Genomic DNA, 15,776 nt, shown 5'->3' with positions numbered 1-15,776 from the left:
TCATTGCTTTTCTGGTCTGTTTACCTCTCCACTGCCTGGCAAGATGCTGGGACTCCGGCTTCATCACAAACGAATCCCATCAACTCACCCATGACATACTACACACTGCTAGCAGTATTTGGCCACTTTTGATAAATTGTTTAGTCGTGTGAAATACTTCCCTAAACTGAAGTTCTGGAACTCATCAGGTGTCTTCTCTGACAGTCATATCTTTCTTTGGCTCTCAGATTACCCAAGCAGCTGGGGTAAAGCCCATATCCTCCCACAAAGCATGCTTCTTTGGAAAGTCGTATCTATTGGCTTTGGCACTCAAGTAATGTTCTTGCATTCTCTGTCAAGTCAGGGATGAATAATCTCTTGAGGGTGAGTAACCTTTTAAATGTTGGAGGGATCAGTGTGCATTTAGCAATTTTGTAAGAAAGGTCAGCATCCCTTATGACCACATTTGCATTAGCAAGGCACAGATTATTCTTCTCCTTCTTTGACTTAGTCTGGAGGTTGGCATCACACTCTTCTCATGTCAATCCATCAGTTTGTGCAATCTTGATATACAAATGAAGTATGGCCTCTGAGTTCCATGGGTGTGTAATCGTTATCATTATATATGACTGAAAGCAGGAGTTATAGAAGGGTCTTGGGTGACTGTCGTTCTCCCATCTATAAAACTCCTGGTAAAGGGATTAATACGCATCCTATAAACAGAGCCAGAGTTAAGTTCCTGAAAACAACATCCCATTAATAAGGTTTAAATCTTGAAGTCAACATGGGAAAAATAGGTTTAAAAAGTAATATCTAATTTATTTTTCAATATGGTTGGAAGGTCAGATTTCATTCCTACTCCCACGAAAGTAATTAGAGCTGCTCTCTTCTTAAGAAACAGAGGTATGTTAGGGTCACACAGTGTTTTCCACACTTTGTTCTGTATTAGAAAAGCCTGAGGAACTTTCACAAATCCTGATGCCCAGGCTGTACCTAGCACTAATTAAACCGAAATGTCTGGGGTAGGTGCCAGGTGTCAGTGATTTTCAAAAATCCTTGGGTGAATCCAGTCTGCAACAAAGTTTAGGAACCTTGAGTTGAAACAGTCATACATTCTCTACCACACTTCAGCTTTTCTTCATTGCCTCTTTAGCTCAGTGCATCTTAACCTGACTGCTCTTTAGAATTAGGGAGCATCTTTAAAAAATTCCATTCTGATTCATTAGGTCTAGGGAAGGGTGCACTCATCAGAAACATTCAGCTTTCCCTAGTGACTAGCGTGCAGCCAGGGTGTAGAATCTCTGGACTAGCCGATCACATAAAGAGGCACATAAGGTGGATCTTTTGGCATTTTTCTGGCAGTTAAGAGCTTCATACATTTTAAAAATTCCCCTTCACTAGCTTTGTTGAATGAATTTTCTTCTTCAATGCACTAGGCTGTAAAGTCCAACCATCTTTCTGAATCTGTTCATAGCAGGGTTACCTGATAAAATACAGGATACCCAGTTAAATTTGATTTCAACTAAATGGATATTTTTAGTATAAGTATGCCTATGTGATATTTGGGATTATAATAAAAATTATTTACTATTATTTGAAATTCAAATTTAACTTGCACCTTGCAATTTTATTTGCTACATCTGGCAACACTAATGGTGGGAGAGCATGGCTTATTCTTGGGAAAGTCAGCAGCTGAATTCGGGTTGAGGCGAGCACCATCCCTTGAAACTTCAGGGTTTGTAGCCTTTTAGCACTTACTTTCTTGCTGCGAAGGTGGTAAATAAAGAGCCACCAGCAGTATGGGAATTAAAAAACTTCTAAAATCCCCCAGTGAGCCAAGAAGACCGAGGAGGTTTACTGTGCAAGAACTAGGATGTGGATAAAGGTGAAGACCTGAATCTTGAGTATAGGTTTTGGTTCCAGGAACCCCAACTCTGTACTCTCTAAGGGATCACTATTTTGCCACTTTGAACTTTTTTGATGATTTCAAGTGCCTCAGACTTGCTCCCATATTCCCCAACCCCCTTCACATTTTTTTTTGCACGTTATTCTTCTTAATCTATCTGAATATCAAATGCTTGCTGCCTTGGCTGAAATTGAGATAGTTTCCAGGTGGAACTTCTCTCATAACTCAGTGAGTCTGAACTAATGGAAACTTTGGAAGTCCTTTGCAGTGTTGTAAGAACCCCCTAATCTCAGGAGGCTTCCCAAGCAGTCTGGATGCTTTTCTGCCTCAGTCTCTAAGGACTGTTCACTACTAGCTGATTCCTGAAATTTCCTTCCTTCCTACCATCCCAAATAGACCTTGAACTGTAAATAAAAGTCGTGGGTGGGTGTATTTCTTAGCCAACAGCAGGTTCTCTACAAAGGGAAAAGGAGTGAGATTTCACGATAATTCCCAGAAAGCAGGTGTTATAATGATTTTACCAAATTGGAGCCTGACATTTTGATGAATAACTCTTGAGAACCCCTCATAATTTCCCCCATGGAGGAGATAGGCAAACAGGTAATATGTCAAATCCCCCTTTGCTGGTCCAAGTTTACTAATGGACGGAGGTGAAACAGGTGAAGCACATTAACTTTTAACCTGTTAACATTGATTTTTTTCACTAAGCATTAGCTACTTAAGAGAGAAATGCGCACTGGCAGAAAGGAGACAAGACAAAGGGTGATACGAAAGGGCTGGAAACTGGCCTGCATCTTGGAACATATTTGCAAGCCAGCTGGGCCCACTTTGCACAGATGTTTTTATAGGAACAAGAAGGAGGGAAAAGTGTGCTAGTGTTGGATGCATTAGCACAGCAGTGGAATATCTTTGTTAGCATTGTTCCTCCTTTCTCACTGTGGCTGGAGGAGGGTGGGGACTTGGTCAGAGGCTTTGGGATAATTTTATTGCCCAACCTTAATTCAAGGAAATTACATACATTGATAATAAGGCTTTTTACCAAGTTCATTTAAAAATGGTTAGTTTGTATTTGTAGGATGTCAACTCTGAAAAGCAAAGAGTTGCAAGTTTATTTGCCTGTGGGTAAAACAATCCAATCATCACTAGCTATTTGGAGAAAATATATTCAAAATTTATCTCCTTAGGCATAAATGTTGTGGTTGTTTTATTACAATATAGGTTTACTCTTCCCCTCCACAGATGATTGGTTTGGTCTTCCACTGTTTGGTGTTTCAGTTGCATGTCTATGTGGTTAAGGAGGTTGTCTGTAAGAAGGTTGCTTCTCTGTCTCTCTTCTTCCAGAAAATGGAAGAAGTCAGTTTTTCAGTATAAGTTATAGGTTTGCAAATTAGTGGCCCACCATTGTGCTGTTTGGCCCACACACAGTGCAGAAGAAAAAAAAATATTTGATTTAAAGCTGGAAACTTGGGAATTTACACACACACACACACACACACACACAATGTGGATTTCCAGCGTATTTTGAAAAATCAGATTTGGCTATTTTGTGTCCATACTCCTCATGTCAACAATCCACCAGTTCCTTGGATCTTATACTGGGTATGCTTTTTCCAGTTCACCAAGGCCTGTCACTTTATCATTGGCTTTTCTCAAAAGGGCCAGATATAAGAAGACATTTATATTACCTGTGTGTATGATTCCTGTATGCATTTGAATTTGCCATCCATGCCATGAGGCAAGATTCAATTATATTATCACTCTGATGTCCTCCAATCTGATTATAGGATTCTTCTCCTTTATACAAATGAAGTTCTTAATATTGCAATAGACTATCTGATACTCTGCTTGAGGAAAAATTTGTGTGGTAGCTCTAAAAGTCATTTTTGTCATATTTCAATTTAGTCTGCTTAGCATATGAATAAATTTATGACTAACATAATAACTCTTAAGTTGGTTTACTTCTTTGTGTTCTTACTGATGAAGAATTAAAGTATCATCTGGATAAGCTCATCTAGAAGGAAAAATAAAATTAGTAATTTGAATATTTAGAAGTGATTGCCTATACAGGTAAAATATAGCAAAGAGGTGCTTAACTGTTGACTCTGCTTCAACTGATATCAGACAACTTTAATGCTAGAAGGGACCTGGCCACTTCATTCTGCAGATAAAACTGAACTTAATAGAGGTAAAGTGATTTATTCTTTTTTTTTTTTTTTTTTGAGACAGAGTCTTGCTCTGCCACCCAGGCTGGAGTGCAGTAGTATGATCTCGGGTCACTGCAACCTCTGCCTCTTGGGTTCAGCGAGATTCTCCTGCTTCAGCCTCCTGAGTAGTTGGGATTGCAGGTGCCCGCCGCCACGCCTGGCTAATTTTTGTATTTTAAGTAGAGACAGTGTTTCACAGTGTTGGCCAGGCTGGTCTTGAACTTCTGACCTCAAGTGATCCACCTGCCTTGTTCTCCCAAAGTGCTGGGATTACAGGCATGAGCCACCACATCCAGTCAAGTAATTTATTCTTGATCACACTATGGGTTAGTGTCAGAGCTGGGGCCCAAATGATATCTCTTTTGACTTTAACCAAGGCCAATTATATTTTAATTACCCTTAATTGCCTGTAATTACATAGATACTGGTTTAGGTTTATTTCTTAGTTTTCAGTGTTCTTTATTGTTTATTACAATAAGCATTATTTACAGTGAAAATTATAATGTCATAATTCTATAATTATAAGTATCAGAATTGTGATGAAATTCTAAATTATTTCAAAGGCACTTTTCTTGAAAATATGAAGATGACCCTTAATAATGAAAAATTTATGTTTTAAGAAAGGCTTCCAGACAACAGGCAATGCTAACAGTAGTTGTCTTTGCATGTCTTTAGATGGCTTCCTCTGCTTCTTTGCTTTTATTATCTGTATGTACACATTTCCCATAATGAATCCACATCACTTTTAGAATTACTGGAATTTTTAAGCAGCTATGCAAAAGAAACAAAAGCAAATCCAGTCTGATAAAGACATGAAACATTTTTATGAAATTAAAATGTTCTCACACCTCATTCATTCCTATGAGTGGGATATAAAGACCATTTCCTGTGACTTAAATATGCACACGTGAAGAGAAACGATTCGACACTTTCCCACAGTGAGAGAAAAATGTCTGGTGGCCGTGATTGCAAGGGGGCATGTGCTGAGAGCTGTGACCTAGAGTGCATTCCAGGCTGAGTAGCACCAACTTTAAAATTAAAAACTCAGCAGTTCCAACTCTCTCAACTATGATCCCTTCATAGTATCTGGCTGATATTCTGGTATAGACTTTTGGTTTCTCTGAAATTCTGAAAGCTAAAGAGAATTCAAATTTTGATTTACCTCTGCCTAGTTTGAGGGAACTTAAAGATAGGAAAGTTAGCACCCGCAATCCAACCTCTTTCCCAAAGGCGACAGCTGTGCGGTTTCCAGGGCAAGAGTTTACTTGGATGGCGAGAGAAAATACTTCTTGATAAATAATGTGTTTTTATGACTCCTGTTTCTGGGAAACCTGATACATACAATGCACCCACAAGTATTTGAGGTCAAGTTTCAACTGTGTTTTTATTAAATATTTGACTGTTTTGTGTGTGTGATTGTAATTGACTGAGTTTGAAACCTGAGTGATTAAGGAGCTTGTCTGTAAGAAGGTTGCTTCTCTGTCTCTCTTCTTCTTTTTTCTCTTCTTTCTCTCTCTCTATCTCTCCTTCTATATTTTTATATAATGTTAAGTTTTGTAATTAGCTGATTCTGCTTTCTCATGCTCCTTAATTTTGATTTCTTAGAAAGATGAAGCATTGGAAAGCACTGCATAGCTCCATGTTATCAATCAATTAATGTCTTCAGTCCTTTAATGTCCTCTGGGCAGCTGGGATGCTTGGGAGAAGACTGTTGACAAGTCTTGTACGTGTGGAAGACACCATTTTACTTACTTTCCCTTTATCATGGAAGGAACACAAGCCTATCTTACAAAAAGATACATAGGACCCCGGAAGAACGATTTTTATTCTGAATCTCAATAAAATATTCTGTCACATTGCTTTGTATCAGTAACTAACTCTTAGAGCAAACGTTCTCTTTTTAAGTTTTGGTATGTTCCTAAATAAGTCATGAATCCATTCACACACACACACACCCACACACACACACACGCACACACTTCAACTCTGCATCTATAGACCTCCCCGTTGCAGTTGGGATGTGGTGTTGCTGCTGGTGGGGTTGGACAAAGGATCCTTTCAGGCAATGCCTAGTGCTATTTCGTATAACATGGGAGTGAAATCCCTCCACTCTGATTTTCCTGCCGAGTATTTTGGTACATTGTCTCTCTTACTTCCTCAGAGTCAGGAGTGACAAGCTACAGCCTCAGGCTGGAGTGGCTGAGGCTCTAACACATAGACAGGAGAGCATTTAGGAGTAGCACAGAGTATCTTCACTCTGAAGGAAGAGTAAATGAAAAATCCCAAGCTGCTCCCAGTTGGTTCTTCTTAGGTAATTCCTGGAAACAAACTTTGATAGCCCAAACTCCCACTTTATGAGTCTTCTTGCTTTTCCTCCTACAATGATGATTCTCACCTACAATTCTCACCCTGAACGAAAACACGCTTGCACTTGCAGATGTTGGTAAGGACAATTCCAAAGGAGAGCTTTACCACAAGATTTAACTTCTTTGGAGAGTCTTAAAAATAATTTTTCAACTAGTTGTTCATTTAAAATGCTACTTAATTTGTAGAACAAGTGAACCTTTCAAATTACCTTACAGTTTATAAAGCACTTACAGATATATTATATATTTAGTAGAAGAAAATGGAGGTGTTCCACCTATGGGAAGTGGGCTGTGGGCCGCTTAGTCAGATCCCTACTGACTAAGTGGGCCACTAAGTGGGCCCCTAAGTGGGCCACTTAGATCCCTACTGAGTGTGCAATATTAATGTGCAATGTGCAAATTTGGGAAGGGAAATTCAGACAGGCAGTATAGCGAAGGAAAATGACGTGGGAAGCACCAGCTCTGAAGGTCCCAGCCTAGCACCGTGGAGTGGGAGGTCCTGCTGCTGGAGCCATACAGAGCTTGATTCTAATCTCAGCTTTGCTCCTCATAGGGTGGAGGCTTTGAAGCCACATTTCTTGGATCCAAATCAGGCTTTCACTACTTATTTTGTAAACTTGGGCAGCTTTCTGGTGTTTCTTATCTTAGGAATGGAGACAATAATACTACCTGATGCGTAGTATCATGAGGACTAAATGAGATATGATGTACAATGTTGGGAAGGCGCTGGTGCATTTTATGTCTTCAGTAAATATTAGCTATTATTCTATGAGTGACCTTAGAAATGACCAGTCACATGACTGCCCCCTATTCACTGTCCACACATGTAAAAGGGGAAAAGATAATTGTTACAAGGATTCATAGAGAGCATGTGTTTTGTTAATTTAATTTTAACCTTTTAATTTAAAAAATTACAAATGCATGCAAAAGTAAAAAGACTAATGTAAATAACCCTCATGTGCCCATCATCAAGCTTCAACAATGATCACTTTTTGCCATTTTTCTTTCAATTATTTTCCCACCAGTTTTTGTTTCTGGGATGTTTTCAAGCAAATCACAGATAACATATTATTTTAACTATGAATTCTTCAGCATATAGCTGTGGAAGATTGTTTTCAAGATGACCGCAGTGATTCTTCCATGAGCAGCCCCTTTGCAGTGTGACTTTGCAGCTCATCCCATGAGGAAGTAGTCTGTTTCTCAACAACTTTGAATCTGGGTTGGCCTTGTAATGCACCTTGACTAATGAATGTGGCAAAAATAATGTGGGATTCTAAACCCATGCCTTGTAATTCCTAGGCAAAAGAATCGTCTAGCTGAACCTAATCCATGTTGCTGACATTACCAATTCATAAGTAAATAACACCACTAAGTTTTGAGTGGTTTACCATGCACTGACAGCTACCTAACGTAGTAATGTGTTTTTTAAAATCCCTAACCCGGATCTTTATATGTAACGAACATGAAACTTTTAGCTTCCTGTCCAAAGGACTGAACTCACAAGGCATGAGACATTTTATAACCCTGAGGGTGAGTGCCAGTAGCTGGGGTTTGTGTAGAAGTAGTATTCCATGACATTCATTCTAACCAAGAGCCTTCTGTGGCTGAATTATATATTCCAGCTCAAGTTCTAAAGGATACTGATCCTTGGTCTAAGATGATAGTTCCTAAGCTTTACTGGGTTACAGTCTCCTTTGAGAATCTGATGAAATCTATAAGAATTCTTCCCAGAAAAAATAATGTACATGTACACAGCCCTCTTGCTACACACACACACACACACACGCACACACAGATCTCTATCTACCTGTAGATGATGTGTGTGTGTGCGTGTGTGTGTGTGTGTGTGTGTGTGTGTGTGAGAGAGAGAGAGACAGAGAGAGAGGCTTGCTTATATCATAGGGTTTATGGACTAGCCAGTGCATGGATACCAGTTAAGAAACTCTACTGGGTGCTGTGGCTCAAGCCTATAATCCCAGCTACTTGGGAGGCTGAGGTGGGAGGATCACTTGAGCCCAGGGGTTCAAGACCAGCCTGGGCAACATAGCAAGACCCCTTTTCTTAAAAGAAAATTTTTTAATTGGCTGGCTGTGGTGGTGCATGCCTGTAGTCCCGGCTACTTAGGAGGCTGAGGCAGGAGGATTGCTTGGGTCCAGGAGTTCAAGGCTGCAGTGAGCTATGATTGTGGCACTGCACTCCATGTACTCCAGCCTGGGCCACAGAGCAAGACCGTCTCTTAAAAAAAAAAAGGAGAAGAAGAGAGGGAGGAGGATGAAGAAAGAAGCAGAAGAAGAAGAGGAAGAAGGAGAAGGAAGAGGAAGTAGGAGGAGGAGAAGAAAGAGGAAAGAAGAAGAAAGAGGAAAGGAGAAGAAAGAAGGAAGAAGTAGGAGGAGAAGAAGAAAAAGGGAAGAAGAAGAAACAAGGAAGAAGAAGAGGAAGAGGAGGAGGAGAGGGAGTGGGAGGAGGAGGGGAGGAAAGGGAAGGAGAAGGAGGAGAATAAACTCTGGTCTTACTTGAGCAGACCTCTACTTGTATACCCAAAATTGCACACTCAACTCTAACTGCCAAATAATCTGTTTGCCAGATATTTATTTCCATTGCTGTTGCTGTTGCAGCTACTTCTGAAAGAGGAGTAACTGTTGGTATGGGTTTCTGACTGCATTTTAGGTTTAGGGTCTAAAACCTCCTTGAGCAGTGCTTGGTTTAACCAGATTTGGTTCAGGGTCTTTTGAAGCTTTGGGTTCATTCTTCCACCTCCCACCCCTTGACCTTCATTTAACCCAAGCATTGAGCAATATAATGCTCAGGAAGTTAGTTGGCAGCTGCCAGCAGGACCTCTGCACCTGTACCTTACCATGCTGCTGGCGCTGTCCAATGTGCTGGATCCTTCCACCATGTCTTGGCCTGTGTGCTTCTTGAAGATTTCAGTTGATAATTTATTGGGCATGGGTAGGCTGTAAATATTGCCTTGATTCATATTTTATCACTGCTTGATTGCTGTCTAGGCTCTTTATTTACCACACATTAGTTTGTTCATGGTCCTATTGATGGAGAAGGCTAGCCCTTTGGCCACTGAGTCTGTAATACCCCATAGGGCCAGAGGTCTCCAGGAAAAGGTGAAGGTGGAAGGAAGCAAGAATATGTTGAGGACAAAAGAGGCAGCCCCAAACTCAGGTGAACTGAGAAGTTGGAATGCCTCAGATTGATATTAAAGTAACTTTATTGTTCAAAAAAAGAGACAAATGAAAGTTATAGATTATTAATAAACCTACAGAAGTGCCCACCCCACATCACTGTCTTTCCTCTTACTTTGCTTTAGTCTTTGTAATAGCACTTACCACCTTGCATAACAATGCATGTTTTTTGTTGTTGTTTGACTTCCTCCATTATAATGTAAGCCCTATTAGACCATGGGCTTAATTCGCTGTTCCATCTCCAGAACAGTGGCTGGCACATTGTAGGTGCTCAGTAATTATTTTAATTACTCTTTGAGCAAATGGATGAACAATCAAATGAACTGAAGTTACTAAATGGGTATTTTCCAAAGTTTTTTTTTTCAAAATTGGTGCATGTAAGAATCTCCTAGAAAGGGCCTTTACAAGATGGAGCTATCTGGTATATATCTTTAAAGACTCATCTTTAGTGTCTGGAGGATTAAATTCCAGAATTGGATATTTAAGCTCTTTGAGTGATGCTGAGGCAAGTGGTCCTAGGAAAGTTGAAAAGTTGCCTTATGTGATTCATACCCCCACAAAGATGTGTACCAGGAATACTTAGCAAAACAGTAGTCTCATTTTTTCTCCTTGACAATTTAGGGCATGTCAAAATAATAAGTCGAATATAATCAAAATAAAACATGATCAAATAGATAACTCAGTAACTCATTCTCATTTAAAATAGCTTTCTTCTGTTTTTTTCCCCACATCTTTTTACTGTTCCCTTTTCATAGATTTTTCTAAACAGATGCACATCTCACAAAGGCTGAAAATTCCTCTTAACCAGCTATTTCTTTCAAACTGAGAAAAATTTGGTAGCAGTCATTGAGAATGCAGAAAGAAATGTTTGGAATATTGTCAGGCTCCCTTTTGCTGTTGGACTCTTTAATTTAAAGGGCATATAAGTCGCCTGACCCCTACAACAAAAAATCCATTAAGCCTCTAAGGACACAATCAAATGATTCATTAAAAATATGAATGATTGGCTGGGTGCAGTGGCTCACGTGTGTAATGCCAGCACTTTGAGAAGTTGAGGCGGGTGGATCACCTGAGGTCAGGAGTTCGAGACCAGCCTGGCCAACATGGTGAAACCCCGTCTCTACTAAAAATACAAAAAAATTAGCCAGGCGTGGTGGTGCATGCCTGTAATCCCAGCTACTCAGGAGGCTGAAGCAGGAGAATCACTTGAACCCGGGAGGCGGAAGTTGCAGTGAGCCGAGACCGCACCATTGCACTCCAGCCTGGGCAACAAGAACCAAACTCCATCTCAATGTATATATGAATGATTAAAAAACACTTAGAAAATTTTAAACCTTTTTACATATTAAAGAAACGTGAATTAAAAGAGTAATGAGAATTCTCACTGCTGGTTTGGCAAAAATTAATGTCTAGAATGGGAAAACAGACCTTGCTTTACCCAAAAACAGTCAATTCCTACATGGCTTTGAACAAGCTTTCTAAAGAGCAGCTTGAAAATAATAGTCAAAATTTAAAGTGTGGATATCCTTTGGCCCAACAATTATATTTGAGGGAATGTATCCTTAGGACATTATTTGACAAGATGTATTTTCAAGGATATTAATGGATGGGCCATTGATCAAATCAAATATTTTAAGATAATTTGAATATCTACCAATTCAAGATTAATAAAATTAGTTGACATATTTCCGTACAATAAAACTGGCTGACATTTATAGAGCACTATTATTTGCCTGTCACTCTACTAAGTGCATTACAAGGATTAACTAGCTTAATTTGCACAACAATCTTGTACATAGATAGTATTATTATCTCATCTTAAATATGACAAAATTGAGCCACAAAGAAGTTATGCAGCTGATAAGTGGTCATGTTGGGGGTGACACCCAGATGGTCTGGGTTGATCTGTGTTCTTAACAATGATACTTCATAATGGGATATAACACAGCAACCATATGCAGAGGGAATGAGGATATATTTGGTAGATGAAAGCAGATTTCAGAAGAACTTAGCATAGTTACGGAAAGAACAGAGTGGAGAAAGGAAGAAAATATGCAGAACGCTTACAAAAAATGTTTTGAAGGGAATATACCAAATATGTAGGGAGTTACTTTTAGATGACTTTCACTTTCTTTTATGATTCCCTATAATCAAAAATTCTTGTTAAATAAGCTTATATTTCTTTTACAATTAGAAAATATATTGTTTTAAAATCAGCCAACTGCTAGCCTTAATGTATTTTGGCAAACATTGAAGCAGTCTTTCCTGTTTGACTCAATTGGTACTGGTTTTTCCTGCTAACATTTCCTATAAGCCAGTGCCTTCAAAAATCTCAGTTACTCAATAGTTTAATGTTGGCTCTATGTCCGTATTTTAGTCAAACCCTAGATAACTATCCTGGGAGGTGTAATGAAGGAGATGTGTAGGGATATGAAGATATAATACAGAAATTATTGTGGTAGACATGGTTGCTTGGCTGACCCAAAAACCATAGAAAAGACTGGGATTTCCACAATTCAGGCTGGAGAAGCAAAGTCATAGGCACTTTGGACCTAGAGTTGGTCATATGACACATGAAACCAAAGGAGTTGGCTGCTGCAGGAGCTTCTATAAAATACTTTTTTTTTTCCCCAAATAGAAAGATAAACCTGGATGGCACTCCTCCTGCCTCTACTAATCTTCCAGCTCTTCAGTCAGTCATGAGGATATGATTTTTGCAGTTGTGGCAGCCAGTTTGTGAACTTGAGGTGACAAGATAAGGGAAAGATCAAGGGATAGGCAAGGGATATGCTGACCCTAACATTGTGATGCTGCTGAGCAAAAGCCAACTAAAGTCTACCTCCAGGCTGCTTGTTACGAGAGAAAAATAAAGCCTTATTTGTTGAAGCCACTGTTTACTTTCTCATTAGTTGCAGCCATGCATATTCCCAATGGATACAGTGCTCAAAATGCTCAGATATTACTCTTTCTTGAATTCAAGCAAATGTTTTATATCTTCCCTTGCAAGGAAATATTGTTTGAATCATTTTTAGGAAATCTAAAAGACTAAAATTCAAATTTAGGGTTCATCTGTTTAACTTTTTTTGACATGCAAAAATTAGTATTTAGGGAGAAAAAAGGATTGCCACAGGATTATAAGACTAGTGGTTATTTTCTCAACAGCAAAATTTTGCATGAGGACACCTTCAGGTGGCTATTTGTGTTGTCTACAAGTCATAAGCCATAAGAGTTATGGTATATGATGTACAAGATGATAGATAAGAACATTCCACAGCATCTCAATAGATAAACTTACTGACAAGAAATATGTCTGCTCCTTACCCTGAGCATGGGAACTGCTGGCTGATGGATTCACAGAAGATATGAGTGTAAGAATGCTTGCCTGGGTGTTCTGGTAGCTGTTCTTCATCATAAGCACTTAAGGAGTCATTTTGTTGGATGATTTTGGTCACTGATAGAGGCTGAGATATGCAAGTCGATGGCAGTCAACAAAGCAATGACCTCATTATTTTTGTCTAAAAGGCCAGCTCAATCCCTGCTGGAACATCTTTTTGGGATTTCTATATCACTTATAGCTAATGGGTCTAGCTTTGCCACTTACATTTTTAAAATGTCATTTTAGAATGAAGCTTAAAAAGGAAGTGGGAGGTAGCTGAGGGTATAATATAGAGCCCTATCCACCAGGTATGTATTCTAATCACTTCATTTAAATGTGCATGAAGGAGCCACATCATAAAATGACCTGAAAAATTAGACCATAGAGCTATATCCTAAACACTGGTGATTCAGGTCTCAGCTCATAAGTTACCTTCATTGGCACATTCCCTGATCTCTCAATCTGATGCAGTCCCACAGTCGCTCTATGACATCACTCTATTTTAGTTTCTTCTTGGCTTTTACCACCATCTGGTGATTGTTTTATCGATTCTGTTCTTTGCTCATTGTCTCTCTCCCCTCTAGCACTTGAGAGGTTGCAGGACCCACTTTGTCTTGCTTGCTGTAGCATTCTGAGTGAAGATGTCAGGCCCCAGACTAGAAGTTCCATAAATGTTTGTGGAATGCACAAAAGATGATCATGATATTCTCTGTGACAACTTTGGCTACTTAGGTGACTACGTTGTCTTTTAAGGGTGGGAGGGATGATAGATTACCTCTCTTCATTTTCATTGGTATGTCAGCCAAGCACTTGTGCACCTTAGTCCAAAGAGTTACAATATAAATATGTAAAAAAATGTGGGAGCGATTAGAATTGGAACATGCCTCAATCACAAATTCATATTTGCCCATGTGCATGTATGTGTGTGTGTTTATGTACATATACAGCTCAGGTTAATTTGTTTTTGCCTGAGTGGCCAGTGGTCTTGTTTACTGAGAAAAAGATATATATTTAAATTGTACCAGAATTGTATAGATATTTTCACATTTCACTGAGTAATATGTTATACAGATATTTTCACAACCTACAATTGATCCTGTGCTCTACACGTGCATATGTATTGGTCGGTGAGCCCAATATAAAATGCACTGGAAACAAGGCAAGCATTAGCCTAACTTAGGAAACCTGCAGCACGATTGATTGGAAGGAAACCTAGGCGTATATGCAACCACTACATAACTAGAAGAAGAGCTTGACACTGAGCCCAAGAGAAAAGAGCCCATAGAGAGCCCCAGAGCTGCCCACCCCACTCTCAGGATAGAAAGTCATGTGGGACGTGGTGTAGAAAGAGCCTTATTCCGCTCCAAAGAGCGGCTAAGCTGCCAGCAAACTAAACTTTAGGAGTAAGATAAAAACATTAATTACAGATGTCAAGATTAGAGTTTGCTTTTTCTGCAAATTCCATGGGGTCTCTAAGCAACTTGATCTTTGAATCCCTGGGGTACTAAAAATCTACAGAGAAGAGATTGTTATCTTAATGTTGCAAAATCCCCACCTTGAGTGCTGCCAAGTAAAAATCCAGCTTAATGACACAAAGTAGAAGGAATATTTCTTGTCTTTTCTTTCTTTAAAAGAGGACTGACATTCAAACACAATTTAAGCTGACAATTATAACTGTAAAATTCTTCCAAAATTCTATGAGTGTACAAAGTGCCTTGCCTGAGCTTAAGGAAACAACTATGTAATCGCTAAAATTGGATTTTGATTTTAGAAAGCCTTTCTACATACTACTTTTAAAATGTATCAGTCAACTTAAAAATGTTTGTTACCCCGACAGAGAGGCACTTCCCAGAAGAAGAACTTGACTGCTGGAAGGCAAAAAGCTGAGCCCTCATTATTTGATATTCATAAATGTGAAGTCACCTTCTCTGTTCTCGCCCCAGTCCGTTAATGTTGATCACAGGGGATCCCTGGGAAGAGAATACAGGTTAAATTACCAGTGTTCAAAGTAGAGAATAAATTACTACTCTCCAAACAGTATGTGTTTGTTAGAAAATATTACTGTGAGTATAGACTCTTATGCCGCAGAAACACGGGTATATAAAAAATGTAACACTCCCTTTTTTTTCTTAAGCACTGAACTTCATGTCAATCCAGAGCCCCCATTCTGTGGAATAAATTTAGTGGAGTGGAATCAAATTAGTCAATTGTGGGTAAGATCAGTCTTTCCAGATTAAACTCAGTAGTTTGAGCATTTTTTTCTCTCTGCCCTTCTTCCTGGAATGGCAGGTAGCATCATGGCATCAGGGAGAGAAGCCCACTGTCAGCCATTCACTAATTCCTCTGCAGTTTGGGAAATGATGCAAAGCCTTAGGTGATGTGGTTGGCTGCCCTCAGCCCTCTTGGCCCTCAACATCCCATGCAGCCCTCTTTACCTTATTCCTCTGTGCAAGGTTGCTGCCTCCCAAGAATCCAGGTGAGAAGTGGGGTACAAATTCCCTCTACCATCGTTTTCCCAAACATACTCTGGCATGTACTTTTCCTTTTGCAACAAACACTAGCTCAAACACTGTCTCCTTTGCTGAGAGTCCCCGACCAGCATCTCACTATTTAGTTTTTCTTTCTGATTCTCTTGTCTCCCATATAAAAAGTGTGTTTAGCTTTGAAAAACCTCAAAAAGTCTTACAACCTTCACAAAAGTTGTAAGACTAATATAATGAACATTTGTATACCTTTTATATAGATACAGCA

Source organism: Gorilla gorilla, chromosome 4 (genome assembly GCF_029281585.2).
Source record: "Gorilla gorilla gorilla isolate KB3781 chromosome 4, NHGRI_mGorGor1-v2.1_pri, whole genome shotgun sequence".
Lineage (NCBI taxonomy): Eukaryota > Metazoa > Chordata > Mammalia > Primates > Hominidae > Gorilla > Gorilla gorilla.
This window is presented reverse-complemented; position numbering follows the sequence as displayed.